Below are 12,230 nucleotides of genomic sequence, written 5' to 3'. Positions count from 1 at the left end.
AGGCAAATGTGGCAATGGACACGGGAGGGGCAAGCATAAGGAACAAATAGATAGTTGCATGTCGGATGCGATCATACGAGCACCAATGCACCGGATCCCATCAGAACTCCGAAGTTAAGCGTGCTTGGGCGAGAGAAGTACTAGGATGGGTAACTTCCTGGGAAGTCCTTGTGTTGCATTCCCTTTTTTAAATATTTTTGCGCCACGTGACAAGGATGACGCGGGAGCGTGATCTATATGACCTCGTTTTCTTATTTTTGACGTTTACTAGTTTTCTTATTTTTGACGTTTGTGATATGTTTTAGCTTGCGTCTCATTGTTGACGTGTCTAGGGGCGGCGTCTTTCTCGTTTTCTTATTTTTGACGATTACTAGTTTTCTTATTTTTGACGTTTGTGATATGTTTTAGCTTGCGTCTCATTGTTGACGTGTCTAGGGGCGGCGTCGTTGGGTGTCAAGCGCGGTGGGAAAAGTCACAGAGGTCGTGGCGGTGCTCGTGTTGTTGGGGTAGAGAGGGAGCGGTGAAATTCTTGTGTTAAACTCGTCTCCGTTGTCGAGGCAAATGTGGCAATGGACACGGGAGGGGCAAGCATAAGGAACAAATAGATAGTTGCATGTCGGATGCGATCATACCAGCACCACTGCACCGGATCCCATGAGAACTTCGAAGTTAAGTGTGCTTGGGCGAGAGTAGTACTAGGATGGGTGACTTCCTGGGAAGTCCTCGTGTTGCATTCCCCTTTTTAAATATTTTTGCGCCACGTGACAAGGATGACGCGGGAGTGTGTTCTATATGACCTCGTTTTCTTATTTTTGACGTTTACTAGTTTTCTTATTTTTGACGTTTGTGATATGTTTTATCTTGCGTCTCATTGTTGACGTGTCTAGGGGCGGCGTCGTTGGGTGTCAAGCGCGGTGGGAAAAGTCACAGAGGTCGTGGTGGTGCTCGTGTTGTCGGGGTAGAGAGGGAGCGGTGAAATTCTTGTGATAAACTCGTCTCCGTTGTCGAGGCAAATGTGGCAATGGACACGGGAGGGGCAAGCATAAGGAACAAATAGATAGTTGCATGTCGGATGTGATCATACCGGAACTAAAGCACCGGATCCCATGAGAACTCCAAAGTTAAGCGTGCTTGGGCGAGAGTAGTACTAGGATGGGTGACTTCCTGGGAAGTCCTTGTGTTGCATTCCCCTTTTTAAATATTTTTGCGCCACGTGACAAGGATGACGCGGGAGCGTGATCTATATGACCTCGTTTTCTTATTTTTGACGTTTAATAGTTTTCTTATTTTTGACGTTTGTGATATGTTTTAGCTTGCATCTCATTGTTGACGTGTCTAGGGCGGCGTCGTTGGGTGTCAAGCGCGGTGGGAAAAGTCACAGAGGTCGTGGCGGTGCTCGTGTTGTCGGGGTAGAGAGGAAGCGGTGAAATTCTTGTGTTAAACTCGTCTCCGTTGTCGAGGCAAATGTGGCAATGGACACGGGAGGGGCAAGCATAAGGAACAAATAGATAGTTGCATGTCGGATGCGATCATGCCAGCACCAATGCACCGGATCCCATCAGAACTCCGAAGTTAAGCGTGCTTGGGCGAGAGTAGTACTAGGATGGGTGACTTCCTGGGAAGTCCTCGTGTTGCATTCCCCTTTTTAAATATTTTTGCGCCAGGTGACAAGGATGACGCGGGAGCGTGATCTATATGACCTCGTTTTCTTATTTTTTGACGTTTACTAGTTTTCTTATTTTTGACGTTTGTGATATGTTTTAGCTTGCGTCTCATTGTTGACGTGTCTAGGGGCGGCGTCGTTGGGTGTCAAGCGCGGTGGGAAAAGTCACAGAGGTCGTGGCGGTGCTCGTGTTGTCGGGGTGGAGAGGGAGCGGTGAAATTCTTGTGTTAAACTCATCTCCGTTGTCGAGGCAAATGTGGCAATGGACACGGGAGGGGCAAGCATAAGGAACAAATAGATAGTTGCATCTCGGATGCGATCATATGAGCACCAATGCACCGGATCCCATTAGAACTCCAAAGTTAAGCGTGCTTGGGCGAGAGTAGTACTAGGATGGGTGATTTCCTGGGAAGTCCTTCTGTTGCATTCCCCTTTTTAAATATTTTTGCGCCACGTGACAAGGATGACGCGGGAGCGTGATCTATATGACCTCGTTTTCTTATTTTTGACGTTTACTAGTTTTCTTATTTTTGACGTTTGTGATATGTTTTAGCTTGCGTCTCATTGTTGACGTGTCTAGGGGCGGCGTCGTTGGGTGTCAAGCGTGGTGGGAAAAGTCACAGAGGTCGTGGCGGTGCTCGTGTTGTCGTGGTAGAGAGGGAGCGGTGAAATTCTTGTGTTAAACTCGTCTCCGTTGTCGAGGCAAATGTGGCAATGGACACGGGAGGGGCAAGCATAAGGAACAAATAGATAGTTGCATGTCGGATGCGATCATACCAGCACGAAAGCATTGGATCCCATCAGAACTCCGAAGTTAAGCGTGCTTGGGCGAGAGTAGTACTAGGATAGGTGACTTCCTGGGAAGTCCTCGTGTTGCATTCCCCTTTTTAAATATTTTTTCGCCTGGTGACAAGGATGACGCGGGAGCGTGATCTATATGACCTCGTTTTCTTATTTTTGACGTTTACTAGTTTTCTTATTTTTGACGTTTGTGATATGTTTTAGCTTGCGTCTCATTGTTGACGTGTCTAGGGGCGGCGTCGTTGGGTGTCAAGCGCGGTGGGAAAAGTCACAGAGGTCGTGGCGGTGCTCGTGTTGTCGGGGTAGAGAGGGAGCGGTGAAATTCTTGTGTTAAACTCGTCTCCGTTGTCGAGGCAAATGTGGCAATGGACACGGGAGGGGCAAGCATAAGGAACAAATAGATAGTTGCATGTCGGATGCGATCATACGAGCACCAATGCACCGGATCCCATCAGAACTCCGAAGTTAAGCGTGCTTGGGCGAGAGAAGTACTAGGATGGGTAACTTCCTGGGAAGTCCTTGTGTTGCATTCCCCTTTTTAAATATTTTTGCGCCACGTGACAAGGATGACGTGGGAGCGTGATCTATATGACCTCGTTTTCTTATTTTTGACGTTTACTAGTTTTCTTATTTTTGACGTTTGTGATATGTTTTAGCTTGCGTCTCATGGTTGACGTGTCTAGGGGCGGCGTCGTTGGGTGTCAAGCGTGGTGGGAAAAGTCACAGAGGTCGTGGCGGTGCTCGTGTTGTCGTGGTAGAGAGGGAGCGGTGAAATTCTTGTGTTAAACTCGTCTCCGTTGTCGAGGCAAATGTGGCAATGGACACGGGAGGGGCAAGCATAAGGAACAAATAGATAGTTGCATGTCGGATGCGATCATACCGGAACTAAAGCATCGGATCCCATCAAAACTCCGAAGTTAAAGTTTTCTTATTTTTGACGTTTGTGATATGTTTTAGCTTGCGTCTCATTGTTGACGTGTCGAGGGGCGGCGTCTTTGGGTGTCAAGCGCGGTGGGAAAAGTCACACAGGTCGTGGCGGTGCTCGTGTTGTCGTGGTAGAGAGGGGGCGGTGAAATTCTTGTGTTAAACTCGTCTCCGTTGTCGAGGCAAATGTGGCAATGGACACGGGAGGGGCAAGCATAAGGAACAAATAGATAGTTGCATGTCGGATGCGATCATACCAGCACCAATGCACCGGATCCCATCAGAACTCCGAAGTTAAGCGTGCTTGGGCGAGAGTAGTACTAGGATTGGTGACTTTCTGGGAAGTCCTCGTGTTGCATTCCCCTTTTTAAATATTTTTGCGCCACGTGACAAGGATGACGCGGGAGCGTGATCTATATGACCTCGTTTTCTTATTTTTGACGTTTACTAGTTTTCTTATTTTTGACGTTTGTGATATGTTTTAGCTTGCGTCTCATTGTTGACGTGTCTAGGGGCGGCGTCGTTGGGTGTCAAGCGTGGTGGGAAAAGTCACAGAGGTCGTGGCGGTGCTCGTGTTATCGTGGTAGAGAGGGAGCGGTGAAATTCTTGTGTTAAACTCGTCTCCGTTGTCGAGGCAAATGTGGCAATGGACACGGGAGGGGCAAGCATAAGGAACAAATAGATAGTTGCATGTCGGATGCGATCATACCGGAACTAAAGCATCGGATCCCATCAAAACTCTGAAGTTAAAGTTTTCTTATTTTTGACGTTTGTGATATGTTTTAGCTTGCGTCTCATTGTTTACGTGTCGAGGGGCGGCGTCGTTGGGTGTCAAGCGAGGTGGGAAAAGTCACACAGGTCGTGGCGGTGCTTGTGTTGTCGTGGTAGAGAGGGAGCGGTGAAATTCTTGTGTTAAACTCGTCTCCGTTGTCGAGGCAAATGTGGCAATGGACACGGGAGGGGCAAGCATAAGGAACAAATAGATAGTTGCATGTCGGATGCGATCATACCAGCACTAAAGCATTGGATCCCATCAGAACTCCGAAGTTAAGCGTGCTTGGGCGAGAGTAGTACTAGGATGGGTGACTTCCTGGGAAGTCCCCGTGTTGCATTCCCCTTTTTAAATTTTTTTGCGCCACGTGACAAGGATGACGCGGGAGCGTGATCTATATGACCTCGTTTTCTTATTTTTGACGTTTACTAGTTTTCTTATTTTTGACGTTTGTGATATGTTTTAGCTTGCGTCTCATTGTTGACGTGTCTAGGGGCGGCGTCGTTGGGTGTCAAGCGCGGTGGGAAAAGTCACAGAGGTCGTGGCGGTGCTCGTGTTGTCGGGGTAGAGAGGGAGCGGTGAAATTCTTGTGATAAACTCCTCTCCGTTGTCGAGGCAAATGTGGCAATGGACACGGGAGGGGCAAGCATAAGGAACAAATAGATAGTTGCATGTCGGATGCGATCATACCGGAACTAAAGCATCGGATCCCATCAAAACTCCAGAGTTAAGCGTGCTTGGGCAAGAGTAGTACTAGGATGGGTGACCTCCTGGGAAGTTCTTGTGTTGCATTCCCTTTTAAATATTTTTGCGCCACGTGACAAGGATGACGCGGGAGCGTGATCTATATGACCTCGTTTTCTTATTTTTGACGTTTACTAGTTTTCTTATTTTTGACGTTTGTGATATGTTTTAGCTTGCGTCTCATTGTTGACGTGTCTAGGGGCGGCGTCGTTGGGTGTCAAGCGCGGTGGGAAAAGTCACAGAGGTCGTGGCGGTGCTCGTGTTATCGGGGTAGAGAGGGAGCGGTGAAATATATTTTTGCGCCACGTGACACGGATGACCCGGGAGCGTGATCTATATGACCTCGTTTTCTTATTTTTGACGTTTACTAGTTTTCTTATTTTTGACGTTTGTGATATGTTTTAGCTTGCGTCTCATTGTTGACGTGTCTAGGGGCGGCGTCGTTGGGTGTCAAGCGCGGTGGGAAAAGTCACAGAGGTCGTGGCAGTGCTCGTGTTGTCGGGGTAGAGAGGGAGCGGTGAAATTCTTGTGTTAAACTCGTCTCCGTTGTCGAGGCAAATGTGGCAATGGACACGGGAGGGGCAAGCATAAGGAACAAATAGATAGTTGCATGTCGGATGCGATCATACCAGCACCAATGCACCGGATCCCATCAAAACTCCGAAGTTAAGCATGCTTGGGCGAGAGTAGTACTAGGATGGGTGACTTCCTGGGAAGTCCTCGTGTTGCAATCCCCTTTTTAAATATTTTTGCGCCACGTGACAAGGATGACGCGGGAGCGTGATCTATATGACCTCGTTTTCTTATTTTTGACGTTTACTTGTTTTCTTATTTTTGACGTTTGTGATATGTTTTAGCTTGCGTCTCATTGTTGACGTGTCTAGGGGCGGCGTCGTTGGGTGTCAAGCGCGGTGGGAAAAGTCAGAGAGGTCCTGGCGGTGCTCGTGTTGTCGGGGTAGAGAGGGAGCAGTGAAATTCTTGTGATAAACTCGTCTCCGTTGTCGAGGCAAATGTGGCAATGGACACGGGAGGGGCAAGCATAAGGAACAAATAGATAGTTGCATGTCGGATGCGATCATACCGGAACTAAAGCATCGTATCCCATCAGAACTCCAAAGTTAAGCGTGCTTGGGCAAGAGTAGTACTAGGCTGGGTGACCTCTTGGGAAGTTCTTGTGTTGCATTCCCTTTTTAAATATTTTTGCGCCACGTGACAAGGATGACGCGGGAGCGTGATCTATATGACCTCGTTTTCTTATTTTTGACGTTTACTAGTTTTCTTATTTTTAACGTTTGTGATATGTTTTAGCTTGCGTCTCATTGTTGACGTGTCTAGGGGCGGCGTCGTTGGGTGTCAAGCGCGGTGGGAAAGTCACAGAGGTCGTGGCGGTGCTCGTGTTGTCCGGGTAGAGAGGGAGCGGTGAAATTCTTGTGTTAAACTCGTCTCCGTTGTCGAGGCAAATGTGCCAATGGACACGGGAGGGGCAAGCATAAGGAACAAATAGATAGTTGCATATCGGATGCGATCATACCAGCACCAATGCACCGGATCCCATTAGAACTCCGAAGTGAAGCGTGCTTGGGCGAGTGTAGTACTAGGATGGGTGACCTCCTGGGAAGTCCTCGAGTTGCATTCCCTTCTTAAATATTTTAGTGCCACGTGACAAGGATGACGCGGGAGCGTGATCTATATGACCTCGTTTTCTTATTTTTGACGTTTACTAGTTTTCTTATTTTTGGCGTTTGTGATAAGTTTTAGCTTGCGTCCCATTGTTGACGTGTCTAGGGGCGGCGTCGTTGGGTGTCAAGCGCGGTGGGAAAAGTCACAGAGGTCGTGGCGATGCTCGTGTTGTCGTGGTATAGAGGGAGCGGTGAAATTCTTGTGTTAAACTCGTCTCCGTTGTCGAGGCAAATGTGGCAATGGACACGGGAGGGGCAAGTATAAGGAACAAATAGATAGTTGCATGTCGGATGCGATCATACTAGCACTAAAGCATCGGATCCCATCAGAACTCCGAAGTTAAGCGTGCTTGGGCGAGAGTGGTACTAGGATGGGTGATGGGCGAGAGTAGTACTAGGATGAGTGATGGGCGAGAGTAGTACTAGGATGGGTGACTTCCTGGGAAGTCCTCGTGTTGCATTCCCCTTTTTAAATATTTCTGCGCCACGTGACAAGGATGACGCGGGAGCGTGATCTATATGACCTCGTTTTCTTATTTTTGACGTTTACTAGTTTTCTTATTTTTAACGTTTGTGATATGTTTTAGCTTGCGTCTCATTGTTGACGTGTCTAGGGGCGGCGTCGTTGGGTGTCAAGCGCGGTGGGAAAGTCACAGAGGTCGTGGCGGTGCTCGTGTTGTCAGGGTAGAGAGGGAGCGGTGAAATTCTTGTGTTAAACTCGTCTCCGTTGTCGAGGCAAATGTGCCAATGGACACGGGAGGGGCAAGCATAAGGAACAAATAGATAGTTGCATGTCGGATGCGATCATACCAGCACCAATGCACCGGATCCCATTAGAACTCCGAAGTGAAGCGTGCTTGGGCGAGTGTAGTACTAGGATGGGTGACCTCCTGGGAAGTCCTCGAGTTGCATTCCCTTCTTAAATATTTTAGTGCCACGTGACAAGGATGACGCGGGAGCGTGATCTATATGACCTCGTTTTCTTATTTTTGGCGTTTACTAGTTTTCTTATTTTTGACATTTGTGATATGTTTTAGCTTGCGTCTCATTGTTGACGTGTCTAGGGGCGGCGTCGTTGGGTGTCAAGCACGGTGGGAAAAGTCACACAGGTCGTGGCGGTGCTCGTTTTGTCGGGGTAGAGAGGGAGCGGTGAAATTCTTGTGTTAAACTCGTCTCCGTTGTCGAGGCAAATGTGGCAATGGACACGGGAGGGGCAAGCATAAGGAACAAATAGATAGTTGCATGTTGGATGCGATCATACCAGCACCAATGCACCAGATCCCATCAGAACTTCGAAGTTAAGCGTGCTTGGGCGAGAGTAGTACTAGGATGGGTGACTTCCTGGGAAGTCTTCGTGTTGCATTCCCCTTTTTAAATATTTTTGCGCCACGTGACAAGCATGACGCGGGAGCGTGATCTATATGACCTCGTATTCTTATTTTTGACGTTTACTAGTTTTCTTATTTTTGACGTTTGCGATATGTTTTAGCTTGCGTCTCATTGTTGACGTGTCTAGGGGCGGCGTCGTTGGGTGTCAAGCGCGGTGGGAAAAGTCAGAGAGGTCCTGGCGGTGCTCGTGTTGTCGGGGTAGAGAGGGAGCAGTGAAATTCTTGTGATAAACTCGTCTCCGTTGTCGAGGCAAATGTGGCAATGGACACGGGAGTGGCAAGCATAAGGAACAAATAGATAGTTGCATGTCGGATGCGATCATACCGGAACTAAAGCACCGGATCCTATCAGAACTCCGAAGTTAAGCGTGCTTGGGCGAGAGTAGTACTAGGATGGGTGACTTCCTGGGAAGTCCTGGTGTTGCATTCCCCTTTTTAAATATTTTCGCGCCACGTGACAAGGATGACGCGGGAGCGTGATCCACATGACCTCGTTTTCTTTTTTTTGACATTTACTAGTTTTCTTATTTTTGACGTTTGTGATATGTTTTAGCTTGCGTCTCATTGTTGACGTGTCTAGGGGCGGCGTCGTTGGGTGTCAAGCGCGGTGGGAAAAGTCACAGAGGTCGTCGCGGTGCTCGTGTTGTCGGGGTAGAGAGGGAGCGGTGAAATTCTTGTGATAAACTCGTCTCCGTTGTCGAGGCAAATGTGGCAATGGACATGGGAGGGGCAAGCATAAGGAACAAATAGATAGTTGCTTGTCGGATGCGATCATATCGGAACTAAAGCACCAGATCCCATCAGAACTCCGAAGTTAAGCGTGCTTGGGCAAGAGTAGTACTAGGATGGTTGTCCTCCTGGGAAGTTCTCGTTTTCCATTCCCTTTTCAAATATTTTTGCGCCACGTGACAAGGATGACACGGGAGCGTGATCTATATGACCTCGTTTTCTTATTTTTGACGTTTACTAGTTTTCTTATTTTTGGCGTTTGTGATAAGTTTTAGCTTGCGTCCCATTGTTGACGTGTCTAGCGGCGGCGTCGTTGGGTGTCAAGCGCGGTGGGAAAAGTCACAGAGGTCGTGGCGATGCTCGTGTTGTCGTGGTATAGAGGGAGCGGTGAAATTATTGTGTTAAACTCGTCTCCGTTGTCGAGGCAAATGTGGCAATGGACACGGGAGGGGCAAGTATAAGGAACAAATAGATAGTTGCATGTCGGATGCGATCATACTAGCACTAAAGCATCGGATCCCATCAGAACTCCGAAGTTAAGCGTGCTTGGGCGAGAGTAGTACTAGGATGGGTGATGGGCGAGAGTAGTACTAGGATGGGTGATGGGCGAGAGTAGTACTAGGATGGGTGACTTCCTGGGAAGTCCTCGTGTTGCATTCCCCTTTTTAAATATTTCTGCGCCACGTGACAAGGATGACGCGGGAGCGTGATCTATATGACCTCGTTTTCTTATTTTTGACGTTTACTAGTTTTCTTATTTTTAACGTTTGTGATATGTTTTAGCTTGCGTCTCATTGTTGACGTGTCTAGGGGCGGCGTCGTTGGGTGTCAAGCGCGGTGGGAAAGTCACAGAGGTCGTGGCGGTGCTCGTGTTGTCAGGGTAGAGAGGGAGCGGTGAAATTCTTGTGTTAAACTCGTCTCCGTTGTCGAGGCAAATGTGCCAATGGACACGGGAGGGGCAAGCATAAGGAACAAATAGATAGTTGCATATCGGATGCGATCATACCAGCACCAATGCACCGGATCCCATTAGAACTCCGAAGTGAAGCGTGCTTGGGCGAGTGTAGTACTAGGATGGGTGACCTCCTGGGAAGTCCTCGAGTTGCATTCCCTTCTTAAATATTTTAGTGCCACGTGACAAGGATGACGCGGGAGCGTGATCTATATGACCTCGTTTTCTTATTTTTGACGTTTACTAGTTTTCTTATTTTTGGCGTTTGTGATAAGTTTTAGCTTGCGTCCCATTGTTGACGTGTCTAGGGGCGGCGTCGTTGGGTGTCAAGCGCGGTGGGAAAAGTCACAGAGGTCGTGGCGATGCTCGTGTTGTCGTGGTATAGAGGGAGCGGTGAAATTCTTGTGTTAAACTCGTCTCCGTTGTCGAGGCAAATGTGGCAATGGACACGGGAGGGGCAAGTATAAGGAACAAATAGATAGTTGCATGTCGGATGCGATCATACTAGCACTAAAGCATCGGATCCCATCAGAACTCCGAAGTTAAGCGTGCTTGGGCGAGAGTGGTACTAGGATGGGTGATGGGCGAGAGTAGTACTAGGATGAGTGATGGGCGAGAGTAGTACTAGGATGGGTGACTTCCTGGGAAGTCCTCGTGTTGCATTCCCCTTTTTAAATATTTCTGCGCCACGTGACAAGGATGACGCGGGAGCGTGATCTATATGACCTCGTTTTCTTATTTTTGACGTTTACTAGTTTTCTTATTTTTAACGTTTGTGATATGTTTTAGCTTGCGTCTCATTGTTGACGTGTCTAGGGGCGGCGTCGTTGGGTGTCAAGCGCGGTGGGAAAGTCACAGAGGTCGTGGCGGTGCTCGTGTTGTCAGGGTAGAGAGGGAGCGGTGAAATTCTTGTGTTAAACTCGTCTCCGTTGTCGAGGCAAATGTGCCAATGGACACGGGAGGGGCAAGCATAAGGAACAAATAGATAGTTGCATGTCGGATGCGATCATACCAGCACCAATGCACCGGATCCCATTAGAACTCCGAAGTGAAGCGTGCTTGGGCGAGTGTAGTACTAGGATGGGTGACCTCCTGGGAAGTCCTCGAGTTGCATTCCCTTCTTAAATATTTTAGTGCCACGTGACAAGGATGACGCGGGAGCGTGATCTATATGACCTCGTTTTCTTATTTTTGGCGTTTACTAGTTTTCTTATTTTTGACATTTGTGATATGTTTTAGCTTGCGTCTCATTGTTGACGTGTCTAGGGGCGGCGTCGTTGGGTGTAAAGCACGGTGGGAAAAGTCACGCAGGTCGTGGCGGTGCTCGTTTTGTCGGGGTAGAGAGGGAGCGGTGAAATTCTTGTGTTAAACTCGTCTCCGTTGTCGTGGCAAATGTGGCAATGGACACGGGAGGGGCAAGCATAAGGAACAAATAGATAGTTGCATGTTGGATGCGATCATACCAGCACCAATGCACCAGATCCCATCAGAACTTCGAAGTTAAGCGTGCTTGGGCGAGAGTAGTACTAGGATGGGTGACTTCCTGGGAAGTCTTCGTGTTGCATTCCCCTTTTTAAATATTTTTGCGCCACGTGACAAGCATGACGCGGGAGCGTGATCTATATGACCTCGTATTCTTATTTTTGACGTTTACTAGTTTTCTTATTTTTGACGTTTGCGATATGTTTTAGCTTGCGTCTCATTGTTGACGTGTCTAGGGGCGGCGTCGTTGGGTGTCAAGCGCGGTGGGAAAAGTCAGAGAGGTCCTGGCGGTGCTCGTGTTGTCGGGGTAGAGAGGGAGCAGTGAAATTCTTGTGATAAACTCGTCTCCGTTGTCGAGGCAAATGTGGCAATGGACACGGGAGTGGCAAGCATAAGGAACAAATAGATAGTTGCATGTCGGATGCGATCATACCGGAACTAAAGCACCGGATCCTATCAGAACTCCGAAGTTAAGCGTGCTTGGGCGAGAGTAGTACTAGGATGGGTGACTTCCTGGGAAGTCCTGGTGTTGCATTCCCCTTTTTAAATATTTTCGCGCCACGTGACAAGGATGACGCGGGAGCGTGATCCACATGACCTCGTTTTCTTTTTTTTGACATTTACTAGTTTTCTTATTTTTGACGTTTGTGATATGTTTTAGCTTGCGTCTCATTGTTGACGTGTCTAGGGGCGGCGTCGTTGGGTGTCAAGCGCGGTGGGAAAAGTCACAGAGGTCGTCGCGGTGCTCGTGTTGTCGGGGTAGAGAGGGAGCGGTGAAATTCTTGTGATAAACTCGTCTCCGTTGTCGAGGCAAATGTGGCAATGGACATGGGAGGGGCAAGCATAAGGAACAAATAGATAGTTGCTTGTCGGATGCGATCATATCGGAACTAAAGCACCAGATCCCATCAGAACTCCGAAGTTAAGCGTGCTTGGGCAAGAGTAGTACTAGGATGGTTGTCCTCCTGGGAAGTTCTCGTTTTCCATTCCCTTTTCAAATATTTTTGCGCCACGTGACAAGGATGACACGGGAGCGTGATCTATATGACCTCGTTTTCTTATTTTTGACGTTTACTAGTTTTCTTATTTTTGGCGT

At 48.2% G+C, this 12,230-nt stretch overlaps 22 non-coding genes and 3 pseudogenes across 22 annotated transcripts; all 25 read left to right on the top strand.

Annotated features, from left to right (window-relative positions):
- Window positions 1–63: 63 nt before the first annotated feature.
- Window positions 64–182, top strand: LOC123415005. The gene has a single exon (XR_006614912.1). It is a non-coding gene; the product is annotated as a 5S ribosomal RNA (ribosomal RNA).
- Window positions 183–618: 436 nt separating this feature from the next.
- Window positions 619–737, top strand: LOC123414912. Its single transcript, XR_006614824.1, has one exon. It is a non-coding gene; the product is annotated as a 5S ribosomal RNA (ribosomal RNA).
- A 333-nt stretch (window positions 738–1,070) lies between these two features.
- Window positions 1,071–1,189, top strand: LOC123413675. The gene has a single exon (XR_006613797.1). It is a non-coding gene; the product is annotated as a 5S ribosomal RNA (ribosomal RNA).
- A 332-nt stretch (window positions 1,190–1,521) lies between these two features.
- Window positions 1,522–1,640, top strand: LOC123414278. The gene has a single exon (XR_006614279.1). It is a non-coding gene; the product is annotated as a 5S ribosomal RNA (ribosomal RNA).
- A 334-nt stretch (window positions 1,641–1,974) lies between these two features.
- Window positions 1,975–2,093, top strand: LOC123414185. Its single transcript, XR_006614254.1, has one exon. It is a non-coding gene; the product is annotated as a 5S ribosomal RNA (ribosomal RNA).
- A 333-nt stretch (window positions 2,094–2,426) lies between these two features.
- Window positions 2,427–2,545, top strand: LOC123414783. Its single transcript, XR_006614704.1, has one exon. It is a non-coding gene; the product is annotated as a 5S ribosomal RNA (ribosomal RNA).
- Window positions 2,546–2,878: 333 nt separating this feature from the next.
- Window positions 2,879–2,997, top strand: LOC123415004. The gene has a single exon (XR_006614911.1). It is a non-coding gene; the product is annotated as a 5S ribosomal RNA (ribosomal RNA).
- A 634-nt stretch (window positions 2,998–3,631) lies between these two features.
- Window positions 3,632–3,750, top strand: LOC123414595. Its single transcript, XR_006614525.1, has one exon. It is a non-coding gene; the product is annotated as a 5S ribosomal RNA (ribosomal RNA).
- Window positions 3,751–4,384: 634 nt separating this feature from the next.
- Window positions 4,385–4,503, top strand: LOC123414601. Its single transcript, XR_006614531.1, has one exon. It is a non-coding gene; the product is annotated as a 5S ribosomal RNA (ribosomal RNA).
- Window positions 4,504–4,836: 333 nt separating this feature from the next.
- Window positions 4,837–4,955, top strand: LOC123413827. The gene has a single exon (XR_006613940.1). It is a non-coding gene; the product is annotated as a 5S ribosomal RNA (ribosomal RNA).
- A 564-nt stretch (window positions 4,956–5,519) lies between these two features.
- Window positions 5,520–5,638, top strand: LOC123413784. The gene has a single exon (XR_006613898.1). It is a non-coding gene; the product is annotated as a 5S ribosomal RNA (ribosomal RNA).
- Window positions 5,639–5,971: 333 nt separating this feature from the next.
- Window positions 5,972–6,090, top strand: LOC123413890. The gene has a single exon (XR_006613998.1). It is a non-coding gene; the product is annotated as a 5S ribosomal RNA (ribosomal RNA).
- A 331-nt stretch (window positions 6,091–6,421) lies between these two features.
- LOC123414667 lies at window positions 6,422–6,540 on the top strand. The gene has a single exon (XR_006614596.1). It is a non-coding gene; the product is annotated as a 5S ribosomal RNA (ribosomal RNA).
- Window positions 6,541–6,872: 332 nt separating this feature from the next.
- LOC123414150 lies at window positions 6,873–7,047 on the top strand (annotated as a pseudogene).
- Window positions 7,048–7,379: 332 nt separating this feature from the next.
- Window positions 7,380–7,498, top strand: LOC123414666. The gene has a single exon (XR_006614595.1). It is a non-coding gene; the product is annotated as a 5S ribosomal RNA (ribosomal RNA).
- Window positions 7,499–7,830: 332 nt separating this feature from the next.
- Window positions 7,831–7,949, top strand: LOC123414953. The gene has a single exon (XR_006614863.1). It is a non-coding gene; the product is annotated as a 5S ribosomal RNA (ribosomal RNA).
- A 333-nt stretch (window positions 7,950–8,282) lies between these two features.
- LOC123415003 lies at window positions 8,283–8,401 on the top strand. Its single transcript, XR_006614910.1, has one exon. It is a non-coding gene; the product is annotated as a 5S ribosomal RNA (ribosomal RNA).
- A 333-nt stretch (window positions 8,402–8,734) lies between these two features.
- LOC123414143 lies at window positions 8,735–8,853 on the top strand. The gene has a single exon (XR_006614220.1). It is a non-coding gene; the product is annotated as a 5S ribosomal RNA (ribosomal RNA).
- Window positions 8,854–9,185: 332 nt separating this feature from the next.
- On the top strand, window positions 9,186–9,360 carry LOC123414069 (annotated as a pseudogene).
- A 332-nt stretch (window positions 9,361–9,692) lies between these two features.
- On the top strand, window positions 9,693–9,811 carry LOC123414665. The gene has a single exon (XR_006614594.1). It is a non-coding gene; the product is annotated as a 5S ribosomal RNA (ribosomal RNA).
- Window positions 9,812–10,143: 332 nt separating this feature from the next.
- Window positions 10,144–10,318, top strand: LOC123414148 (annotated as a pseudogene).
- A 332-nt stretch (window positions 10,319–10,650) lies between these two features.
- LOC123414663 lies at window positions 10,651–10,769 on the top strand. The gene has a single exon (XR_006614592.1). It is a non-coding gene; the product is annotated as a 5S ribosomal RNA (ribosomal RNA).
- A 332-nt stretch (window positions 10,770–11,101) lies between these two features.
- Window positions 11,102–11,220, top strand: LOC123414952. The gene has a single exon (XR_006614862.1). It is a non-coding gene; the product is annotated as a 5S ribosomal RNA (ribosomal RNA).
- Window positions 11,221–11,553: 333 nt separating this feature from the next.
- Window positions 11,554–11,672, top strand: LOC123415002. The gene has a single exon (XR_006614909.1). It is a non-coding gene; the product is annotated as a 5S ribosomal RNA (ribosomal RNA).
- Window positions 11,673–12,005: 333 nt separating this feature from the next.
- On the top strand, window positions 12,006–12,124 carry LOC123414141. Its single transcript, XR_006614218.1, has one exon. It is a non-coding gene; the product is annotated as a 5S ribosomal RNA (ribosomal RNA).
- Window positions 12,125–12,230: the final 106 nt, after the last annotated feature.

This window comes from Hordeum vulgare, chromosome 7H (genome assembly GCF_904849725.1).
Source record: "Hordeum vulgare subsp. vulgare chromosome 7H, MorexV3_pseudomolecules_assembly, whole genome shotgun sequence".
Classification (NCBI taxonomy): domain Eukaryota; kingdom Viridiplantae; phylum Streptophyta; class Magnoliopsida; order Poales; family Poaceae; genus Hordeum; species Hordeum vulgare.
This window is presented reverse-complemented; position numbering and strand designations above follow the sequence as displayed.